Here is an 8652-nt window from a genome sequence, read left to right on the forward strand (position 1 = left end):
AAAAAAAAAAAAATTAGTTGCTTTTATCCTACTACTTTTTTATACCTCCTACTTTTATAGATAAGAAAACTGCAAGTTATAAAATTCAAAAGTTTTTCCTTCCTTCCTCCCTCCCGCCCTTCCTTTCTTCATTCTTTCTTTCTTTTCTTTTCTTTTTTTCCTTTCCGTACAATAGTGTCTTGGCGAATGGTCTCCAAACTAGGGACCCAATTCTTGCGCCGTCCCGGCAGCCAGCCCTCCGTGGCCCCCGTGCAAGGCTGTCACTCACAGAGTGGACGTGGAGCGACGTGGGCAACGTGTGCATTGCTCGCCTTGAAGGGAGCTGCTTGTCCCGTCCTTCCTCTGTCTCTTCATTCCCAGGGGCTGGGTCACCAATGGGTCACAAATCAGCTTCCTTGGCAGCCTGGTGAAGCCTGTGTCCTTGACCAGGACAATTTTTTTTTAAAATTTTATTTTTTTTTTAATGCATAAAATAAAATACAGGAGCTTACAGAAGAAAGCTTTTGGCATGTAGATGTCAAAATACCTAACGGGACACACACACGCACACACAGACCCGTGACAGTAGAATTGTGTTGCCTTTGTCGACATTAAATAATGACATCCAACAGCAGCAGGACAGACAGCAAAGTATAATTTTGAAATAGGAATGAATGTTAAATGATAGTTTGGGATATCTGTGACACTGTCATAGGACACAAAAGTCACCATGATGCCTATTGGCAGCAGAGTCCCCGATCCCCCTGTTTTTGCGGTGGTTTATCATCACACTCATAATAAAAGGAAATGCTAATTTTTTTAAAAGTTCGTGAAAATAGAGATGTGATTTATTTATTTATTTATTTATTTATTTCTTTTTGCCTCACGTCACTTCACAAACTCCTTGAGTTCTCCGTGTGGAGTCCAGGTAGAGAACCCCTGCATTAAGGGGTGGCAGGAAGAGAGCTGAATGGAACTTGAGTCCCTGAATATCCCTGTGGAAGAGAACTGCCCACGGGTCCGGGCCACTGTCCTCTCAGCTGTCGTGGGAGGGAGAGAAATGTATTGTATTTAAGCCGTGGTGATGGCAGGTGTCTATACCCTTCCTACTACCTCCAGTGAGAAAATGACTTGATACATTTTCTCTTTGATCCATTGTGGGTTGCTTTTCCCAACTGTCCCCTCGTCTCTTGAGTGTAGACAAGACCTAGATAGGGGTCATGCGGGGGCGAGGGTCCAGTTAATAGGTGCCGAATCAATACACATCTGCACAATTGGGTCCCCGACCCTAGAAAAGTAGGGTTTCGTGACAGGTGGGGTTCTGAGTGGGGAAGTACTGGGTTTAAATCCTGATTCTGTCATTTGCTGGCTGTGCCGCTGCGTGTAGCCGGTGGCGCTTTCAAAGCCTTAATCGTGACATTTGTTAAAACAGGGGTAATCATTTCTCGAAGCGTCCGAAGTCCAATGGGATAGACCCATGATGACTCAGATCTCACGGTGCTGCCCTTTCACACCTGGAGTCCATCCGTGTGAGGCTCCAGCTCTTACGTGACTTTGAGATCACTGTCTTTTCCAGGAATCTCTGCCTCCTGACCCGGGGGGGGGGGGGGGGGGGGGGGCGGGGGGTGCAAAGGTGGGGACATGACCTCGGAGGATTCTCGAACCTGCCCTCCTCGCTCTGTAACAACAGTAACTACGCTCTTCTGAACCCGTCCTCTGTGTCGGGCCACACACTTACCTCGTGCATTGCCTCACGCTGGTCCTAAGAAGACACTCTTAGTGCTAGTTCCACTTTTTCACAGAAATGGAGGCTCAGGGAGGGCCCACAATTTACCCATGGGCATTCTGTGATCAAGAGTCCAGTCCCGGATTTGAACTTGATGCCCATGCTTTGTCGGCCAGACGCGTCAGTCCCGTGTGTGTGTGTATGCATGTGTGTGTGCATGTGGCAGGAGACGGTGGCTGTGCCAGGCACCCAGGCTGAGAAAGGGAGCAGCAGCTGGCAGGTGCCCCATGTGAGCCAGTTTGGGGATCCCCAGGCTGGGGGACCACCGAGGAGCTGTTCCATGGCTTCTTCCATATTTCAGTCCCCTCACTCTTTCTCCTCAGGGCCGAGTGCTCTCTGCTTCTGGAACCCCGTTCCCGGCCTCTGGGGTGACATCTTCCACTCACCTACCTGCTGACTTCCTTTCCTCTTCTAGACCAATTCCACTCCCTCTGGCCCCGTCTCCGTGCCCCGGCCTGTGCCTTGTGGCCTGTGGCCTGGGCAGGGGCGTGTGAATGGCAGTGGCATTCCAACGGGGCTGAGATCACGGAGCCCGGAGCCCGGGAGAACAGGCTGCAAGGGGAGGTCGGCCTGCGTCACTTGAGGGCCTTGTTGGCAGATCATAAAAGCTGGAAATGCTTGATGAGGTCATTGCACCCAGGCCCTGGGGGCTGGACCCTGCCAGTTCCCTTGGTGGCTGACACTTCCTGCCACCTCCCTTTGGAGAAGCAGAGCCCGCGGGCCCAGGCTGGGAAAGCTGCTCTTCTTGACCTAACCTTTTCCTCTGCTTCACTGTTGGACCCGCGCTGGCCTCCTGGGAGGGGAGGACAGAACCCCAACTTCTTGCTGGGGAGCTCCATTTCCCCCAAGGATCTGCAAACAGCCCCGAGCTCTCCTTTGTAGCCCTTCGCCTCCAAAGGGCCCAAGCAGCCATCCTGCTGATGGGGGGTGGGGTGGGCTGGAAGAGTACGGAGGGGAAAAATAAATAAATAATAAATACAGTCATTACTGCTGATGTGAGAAGCTGCCTGCCATCGTGGATTGGGAGAGAACAGCATCTAGAAGTGGGGTGTTGCTCATCAGAAGGGCTTGCCGCTCCCTTCTCTGGGGTCTCAGTTTCTACATCTGTAAAATGAGTGTGTTGGCCTGCAACAGAGGGACACTGAGTGGGTTGGTACCATTCCTCAGATGCTGTGCTGGGTTCCCAGCAAGGTTGGGCCTTTAACAGCCTGCCCCACCTAACAACTTCTGTGTGCATGAAGGTCGCCAGGAAATGACACAGAGGCCCCTGGAATGGTGCCCAGATGCCCACGTAGCTTAACCTCTCTGAGGCTCTAGGGGCCCAGCAAGCATATCGGTCTGCTTCTGGGCAAACCTGGTGCGGACAGAGCACCTTTGCGGTGCCTGACCAGGTCCCGGGAGAGAGAAGGAAGGAGCCAAAGAGGCTCCTCCTCTTCTGTCCTCCCCTCACAGCCTCCTTGTGATGTGGCAAGATGGAGGAGGGAGACTGCGAGGCAGGTAGGACCCGGCTGGACCCAGTGCCTGAGGTCATCCACCCCAGAAGGTGATTTTGCTATGCTCACCATTGCTATAACTCTGGAAAGAACGTCTGCTCGGCAGCCACAGTCAGCCCAGCCGGAGCCGGGAGAGTGGAAGCTGAGGTCACAGAACCCTTAGACAGCGGTGCAAATCCAGTAGCTTGCTGTGCGTGACTTCGAGAGCACCAGGAAGCAGGTGGTAATATCCCAAGGTTTTTAGCTTCTGCCTGAAGCCACCAGGTCAAGCACAGACCCTCAGGCCAGTGACACCAGGACCCGCTGCCCTCCACCGCCCACCCCCCAACCGCCATTTAGTCCTCAGATGGAGCTCAGACCTACAGTGGGCAATGCGTACGGGCAGAGTACCTCAGAGTTTAGCAATGTGCTCACCAACATTTAACTCTCACAGCAGAGGCCTCTGAGATTTGGGGATCACCAAGTTGTGACGTTTGGGCCTGACTTTGTCACCGTGATGTCCTGAGGCCATGCTGAGTCTTTTGGACCCACTTTATCTCTTGACTAAGCCATGATGCCGAAATACAGGTTACAGGTGGAGAACAGGGAGAAGAAATCTACAGTCTGTGGGGGGTTGGGGGGCAAACCCAGCTCGCTGCTTGTTTTTATCAATAAAGTTTTATTAGAACACAGTCCTATCTATTTATTTACCTATTGTCTGTGGCTGCTCTTACTACAAGGGCAGAGTTGAGTTGTAGCTGAGATGGTGTGACCCGCAAAGCCGGAAATATTTACCACCTGGTCCTCTGCAGAACAAGTGTGCTCTGTTAAGGGATTTTTAAATCAAGATGAGTTTCCCCAAGAAAGCAGGTCATCAGGGAAGTTACTACTTAAGCAAAGGCTGGATGTCTAAGAGTCCCCAGAAATGATGCAAACTACCACAGGCTTTGGTATTTAATCAACCGCTAATGACACCCAGCGCCCCCCTGAGGCAGGCCCACTGGTGAGACAGAGTGGTCATTTTGAGGAACCAACCACCAGAGGAAGAGGGTGGTATTTGAGGCTTGAAGTTGGGGAGTAGGGGTGAGGGGCAGGTTTGAGTGAGAGCAGACTCCTACGCTCCAGTGTGGGAAGGAAGCCACCAGGCTGGACCGGCTGGTGCAAGGTGCCCACACAAGGTCTTGTAGGTGGTGGGGGCTCTAGCAGACTGGGGCTCCATGGCCAAAGGCTGTGTGAAAAGGAACAAGTTCATATTCCTCCCAAAGGATTGCTGGGGCCTGGCTCAATGTGTGTGTGTGTGTGTGTGTGTGTGTGTGTGTGTGTGTCTCCTAGGCTGAAGTGATTGTCTTGCTGGGGTCCACAGCACCACCCTGCAGGGATGTCATCGTTTCTGGGGAAAAGGATCTGCACCTGTGTCTCTTCCATTGCCCTTGAATCCTCTCCTCGTCCCCAGCCTCCAATCAGAGCTTAGTGGCTGTCCCAGCCTGCACTCAGCCAAGCAGGAAGGTTCAAGGGTGGGGTCCTGTGTCCAGTTGTGGGGGGCAGCACCAGGGTCTTCTCCCTTTGCCAACTGTGGCAGCTCCGGGTTTTGTTTTACTGGGGAAGGAAGCATTTCCTCCTCCTGAAATGGTGCAGGACCAGGGGAGCCTCTGGGGGCAGGGCATGGAAAGGACCAAGGGACACAAAGTGCGACAGGGTTGTTTAGACTCTGGCAGGAGAGGTCCCCCTTGCTCTGGAGATGGTGACTCTGTGGTGGGGTCTCCAGGTTGTGCGCGCAGGCGCCTTGGGTGGAGGACCCTCTCCCATGTGCTTCTCTGCTGCTAACTTCAGGGCACAGCAGAGGCCGCAGAGGGAGGGGGGTCCGTCTGGGGCCACCACCCCCTCGGCTCTATTCCGAAGGCTCTGCGACTCCGCGGGAGCTCCCTGAATGAACGGAAGCTTCCGATCCAAGGCAGTGCGCCCTTCCCTCTCTCGGCATCCAACTGTCCGGGAGCGGCTCTCTACCAGCTGCTCAGCGCTCACACTGGAGCTTCTGGGGCGCGGGGCGATCTTGCCCAGTGGGTGGGGTGTCACGGCCTCCTCCCCTCTCTGCTGGCCTCCCTACGAGTCATCTCCAGCAGCCGAGACTAGAATCACAGTTCCTTTCAAGTGGGGCCTGAGTGCTCCCGGGGTCCAAACCCCTCCCGAGGGCCACAGCGTAGGAGCCCCAGCGCTTCCTGCCCCGCAACAACCCGCGTGCGTGAGCCCCCCCGGCCCCAGCACGCGCTGCCCCGCCGGCCCCGCCCCCCCGCCCAGCGCTTTGTTCCCTGAGCGGCGCAGCTGCGTGCGGCAGCCACACGGGGGCGCTGCGCGGCCGGCGGCGGCAGGGGGGGCTGGCCGGCGGTCACCGGCCCTTCCCTTCTCCCCTCTCCCCGCTGCTTCTCCGCCGCGGACGCCGCCTCGGCCCACCGGGGCTTAGCGCTGAGCGCACCGGCGCTGCCGGGAGGAGGATCGGAGGACGCGGGCGGCGGGGGCGCCTTCGCAGTCGTCTCCCATTCCGTGCCTCCCAGGGTACGCCGCCGGGGAGCCCAGCCCACTCCGTCCTGCTCCCCGACCCCTGCCTTCCCCCTCCATCGCCCGCCGTCCTATCTGCCCCCGACCCCCTGGCGGGCCGTCGTGTCTCCGTGTCCCGTGGGGGTGCTTTCTGCTCCTGGGGAGACGTCTCCCAAGTCTCGCTCTAGCTTGAGAAGGAATACCTACTTTGCTCAGATTCGCTCTCTGTAAATACTTGGGTCTCAGCAGGCGCTCAATGTCTGTCTCAGGGCTAAGTTAAGTACGTGGGGGGGGGGGGGGGGGGCGGGGCTGGCGCATTCATTAGCATACCAAGTTTTTAGGGCAGTTTTGGGTTCAGGGCAAAATTGAGCAGAAATGCAGAGTTCCCATATAGGCCAATGCCTCCTCCCCCGGCCCAGCCTCCCCCATGGTTGGCACCTTGGAGCAGAACGGCTTGCGTGTTACAGTGGAGGGACCTAGGCTGACCCTAGTTTACGTGAGATGTCACTCCGGTCCTTGTACGTCTATGGGATTTGACTGGAGTGGGGGAACATGTGTCCCCACTGTGGTATCCTGGTATCTCCCGGTCCTAAAAACCTTCCATGCTCCCTAGTCATCTGTCTTCCCCCAGCCCCTGGGAACCACTCATCCTTTTACTGTCTCCATTGTTTTTGCCAAATCACACTTAATTTTCACAACTATCCAAGACATAGGAGCTTTCCTGTTGTGTTTTTTTTGTTTGTTTGTTTGTTATTTTATCTTTGAAGAAACTGAGGCACTGGGCTGTTCCTGGGACCTGCTGAGCTTCCTGGCAGGAGGGTCCTTAAATTCCATGTGCCACCCAGGCTCTCTGCGTCTGTGGACTGGGACACCCTCTTGAACAGTAAAGATAGTAGTGACTTGACAGCAGACCCTGCGGGAGCCCATTGCCATAGCACGGCCTCAACCTGGCCGTTGCTTCAGGAGAAAGTGTAACAGTTGTGGATGGCACAGCTTTGCTCTGGGGTGGAGGCTGGTGGCCTACCCGTCACATCCGCAGGCTGGTGGAGGACAAATGGAGGCCCTGCCCGTAGTCTGCTCCTTCTTTTCCCCACCCTGGGCTCCTACCCCCCCAATTAGGGCCTGATTCCAGAGCATGTGTGGACACCCAGCTTAGAACAGTTGCTTCCAGCCTACTCCTCAGACCCAGGAGTGCACACACGAGGGGGACCAGATGCCCACAGTAAAAGGAAACAGCAGAGTCCCTAGAAGTGGGTTCTGGCCTTTGATGCGGGGTCTCGGGTACCCAGGATATGCTCCAAGTGAGCACACCCCCTTGCCCACCTGGTACACTTACTAGATTTAGCAAATAAATGTATAAAATACCTGGGTGAATTTGAAATTTCAGATAAACAACAAATAATTCTTTTTACTCTGAGTATATCTCAAGTGTGTGCTTAAACTGAAAGATTATTGCTGTTTATCTGAAATTCAAATGTGATCGGGTACCCTGTATTTTATTCAATGTCACTATTCAATGGACGTCTGATCTTGGGGAATGACACATCAGGAAACAGGCCCCGGTGTGCCTCTGAAAATAGGGTTTAGGGCAGGAGACCCAGTCCTCCAAGCGAAGGCTATACTGGTTACAGGGTCCCAAGTTCTGGGGGTGCTGGGGCCAAAGTCCTGGCCAAGGGCTAGCTCCTCGCCCAGTGGAAGGCCAGTGTGGTTTGACAATAAATCTTACCACGAAAGCCTCTGGAATGCACATGCGTTGGAGGAGGGAGAGAATGGGGACAGATGATGATGTGAGGGGCACCATCCCAAAGGGGGACAGAGAAGTGCGCTTGCTGCTATGACCACCATCACTATCCCTCCTAGAAGGCTGGGGAGGTTGGAGTTTGCAGAGGCCCTTCCAAGGAGAGTCCGGGAGGAGAAGAAGGGGACACTGACACATCCCTGGACCCACGGCCAGCCAGCGTGAAACAGCACAGCAGCTGGGCAGCTGTCTCGCAGCTCCACCTCCTTTCCCCCCTAGTTAGCATCCCGGGGGCAGGTGATGAGGTTAAGCAGGGAGGACAGCCTATAGAGCAGGGCAGCGGAGGGTGGGGGGGTGAGGGGGTGGGGGGGTGTTCTCCCTGCTGGCTTGCTGTTGGCGTATGGTGATCTGGGCCTGGGGTCTATCCACAGCGGGATCTCTTAGGGCAGTGAGAAGAGCTGTCCTCAGGAGAAAACCTGGCTTTAGAGAGGAGACATTGGATATGGTGGAGAGGCTAAGGCAAAGGTTCTAGAATGAGTTCCAAAAATCTTTTTGTGACCCACTAACCGGGCTCTGTGAGAAGCTGAGTTCTGGTCTATCCAGGGGAGAGAGAAGCCCTATCCTCAAGACAGTGTCCCAGACAAGCTTGAGCAGGCAGGGAACACTCCTAATCTGTTCCCTGGCCGGCCACCACCTTGTCCTCCGTTTCTCTACGCCACAGCCTCCTCGCCTGATGAGTGGAGACAACTGCATTTACCAATCAAGTGAAATCACCCAGAACAGCAGCTCTCTGATGGGAAAGTGCTGTGTAAGTACAAGATGGCATTCTTTATTAATGCGCTGTTAAGCCTTTCTTTGGGGCCAGCCCCCGTGTCAATCCAGGAAGAATGGCAAAGGCTCTCCCGGAGCCTTCCAGTGGGGAAGGCACGTGACCTGGTAACCTGCGTGGGGACAGGGTACCGAAGGGTGCGACGTGGAGTCTGGTCGTGGAGATTTAGTTTATTTTCAGACAACCCTGGGAAGCAGATACACAAACCTACTCATCCTCTTTCCAGTGCTCAACTCAGAGGCACTTTTCATCACTTTCTACTCCTCCCTCAACTCCCCTTCTTTCCCACCCCTCCGCAGAAGGGAGGTGGGGGGTA

Source organism: Mustela nigripes, chromosome 8, assembly GCF_022355385.1.
Source record: "Mustela nigripes isolate SB6536 chromosome 8, MUSNIG.SB6536, whole genome shotgun sequence".
Taxonomy (NCBI): Eukaryota; Metazoa; Chordata; class Mammalia; order Carnivora; family Mustelidae; genus Mustela; species Mustela nigripes.